Source organism: Mesoplodon densirostris, chromosome X (assembly GCF_025265405.1).
Source record: "Mesoplodon densirostris isolate mMesDen1 chromosome X, mMesDen1 primary haplotype, whole genome shotgun sequence".
Taxonomy (NCBI): domain Eukaryota; kingdom Metazoa; phylum Chordata; class Mammalia; order Artiodactyla; family Ziphiidae; genus Mesoplodon; species Mesoplodon densirostris.
In genome coordinates this window covers 122,788,491-122,791,526 of record NC_082681.1, presented here as the reverse complement: position 1 = coordinate 122,791,526, position 3,036 = coordinate 122,788,491, and positions in this window count along the sequence as shown.

The following is a 3,036-nucleotide window of genomic DNA, read 5'->3' as shown; positions in this document are numbered from 1 at the left end:
TGTGGAGAGCTGCTTTCAGGGTTCAATTTCATCCAAATGCTGGACAAAACAGGGGAAACGTCAGGAGGGATGAGACGCAAACTGTCCACCATGCGTTCTGAAGGTGGGCCCTGGCTTACATGTCCTCCCTGAGAGCTCTCTGCACTCCCTGGATCAACGTCAGAGCACTTAAAAATATAAGCAAGTCCTGGGCTTCCCTGGTGGCGCAGTGGTTGAGAGTCCGCCTGCCGATGCAGGGGACGCGGGTTCGTGCCCCGGTCCGGGAAGATCCCACATGCCGCGGAGCGGCTGGGCCCGTGAGCCGTGGCTGCTGAGCCTGTGCATCCGGAGCCTGTGCCCCGCAACGGGAGAGGCCACAACAGTGAGAGGCCCGCGTACCGCAAAAAAAAAAAAAAAAAAAAAAAAAAAATATATATATATATATATATATAAGCAAGTCCTAGCATCACAGTGTGGAAACAGCCCCAGAAATCTGAACATACTTCATTTACTCAACCAACTGTGAGTACAGTCCCTTATGTAGCTTGAAAAAGCAGCACTTTTCCTCCCAGAATCACTGTTGCTCGTCATGATGTTTAATTTTTAATTTCTAATATTACAGAAGGGCATGGTTTTTTCATGTTTACAGAGGGAGTCCCAATTTAAAAGTCTGGGAAATTCTATTCTGAATCATGTACCATAAGACTCTCCAACAATTAGAAATCACGTAGACAAAAGACAGAAAAGCACATGCTCAATGTACCCAGAGGGCTTTAGAGCTCAAGTTGCAGAATCCTGCTGCCTACAGAAAGATGAAGAATGGGACTGAGAGAGAAAACTAGAGCAAAGATAATTAAGTTCACAGGTAACCCGCGCTAACACGGCATGATAGTCTCTTCACAAAAATTTACAAACCAGATAGTGAAAATCGACACCTCCATTCCAGTTACTTGAGATCATCATCCCTGGAGCCTCAGTTAGGGCCCGGTTGTCTCCAACGAACAGCAGTGAGTTTCTGGGTTCCAAGGCAGCAGCTCCTGGTGCAGGTGGGCTGAGGGGTCCGATCGTGAAGGCGATTCCACCACAACCCTGAGCCTCTAGGGCTTTTCCACCAGGTAAGCTGGGAGAGCTGAAGGCTGAGTAGCAGTATGGCTTCTGGCCCCCAGTGGTAAAAGAGCAGCCAGAATTGCCAGCCAGATACATGGACTCAGGTGGGATGAGATATATGGGGGCACTGGCATTTTCTAGCACACTTGCATCACTGCCAACTAACTTGAGTACAGATAAAGCTCACTGATTTAACTTCTTACGGCTTCCCTGGGGTCTCATTTAAGGCCCCTGCAAAAGATCAGCCCTTTGCTCCTAGGAATGGCAAGTGTTAAAACCAAGCATTTGGACATATAAAGCCACAAACTTACTAGAGTGCTGCTTTTTCAACTCTAGCTGATTCATACATTAATATAATGTGGTGAAAGCAAGTAAAATCAAATCTGAGGCTTTGACATTAATAGCTGTGGTTATTAAACTTTAGTACATTTTAAAATCTGAAAACTGTAAAACAGTGTTTATAAAAACACCTGAGGACTGTTTAACGGGGCACAGCATCTTCACTCAAACAATTTGAGAGAAGACCAAGTTTAAATTAGAATTTTGTCTTATAACACAAAATGAATAACATAGATGAAACCACCCTTTAAATAGTAGCATTCTCATATAAAGTACACACTACCAAACGTAAGGTAGATGGATAGTGGGAAGCAGCCGCATAGCACAGGGAGATCAGCTCGGTGCTCTGTGACCACCTGGAGGGGTGGGATAGGGAGGGTGGGAGGCAGACGCAAGAGGGAGGAGATATGGGGATATATGTATACGTATAGCTGATTCAATTTGTTATAATGCAGAAACTAACACCCCACTGTAAAGCAATTATACTCCAATAAAGATGTTAAAAAAAAAAGTACATTTGGTTTTCTAAAAAGGAAAATGTACATTCTTGCCCTGGTGTAAATTTTATTGGCATTTATAACAAATGGCTAATACTTTCAGCACAGATTCTCATAGCTTGTTAACATTACACCAAACTTATAGAAAGTAATAACAATGAACATATAGCACCATTTCCCCTTGAAAGTTCTAACTTTAAAAATAAAGCCGCAAATGATAAGTCTGAATTAATGCATCTTCCAAAATTTAGCAGAATAAATGGCTCAGAACTAAGCAAATTAACTAGCAACATTGCATAGGACAGAGAACTTCCCTGTACGGAAACCAATCTATGGATTGTTTCTTATCCCCTGAAGACTAAGCTGAGAGGTACTAGTGATAGCAAATGATGCACATATTTTTTTCAGAATAAAAACATCCAACTATATAAATAGTTCACCATTACCTCTGTGGCAGGGCAAAGTGCCATATTAAATTCAAAAAGAACAGATTTACTTGTCTGAATACCTACAGGTATAGAATAATATATAAATATGGTATAGTATCTGTATGAAGAATAAACACAGACAATAAAATATAGATATCTAAAAAATTTGGGCACAGGTGTCCTCATATAGAGATATGAGAAATGAATGCCTAGTTAAATGTCTAAGCTTAGAGAAAGTATGTAAAGTTTTGAAATAATAGGTATTTCACTGAAAACTTTTAATCAGACTCCATCCAAACCACCCTTGTAGTATAATATCTCCTGCATAAAACAACCATTCTCTCTTACAATTGTTCGAAATTTATCAAAAACTGATTAGAACACTTTATGAAAGTTTGTAAGCTTGTTTTTTTCTTTAAATATGAACGAACACAACATACCGAGAAATCATAACGCAAGGAGAATAACTTATATGGCTATTCCCTTTCCAGAAACTGGTAGAACACAAACAGAACATTGCAGTAACAGACATAAAATATTTGAAAACGAGATGATATGAAAACGAGATGATATCTACAGTTGCATCTTTAAATTCTTTTCTAAGGAAAACTTCTCATGGATTTCGTTAGAGAGCCTGTCAGTCCCTGATACTTTCCCCTTTGGGATGTAGCTGTTTTGGTTTTATA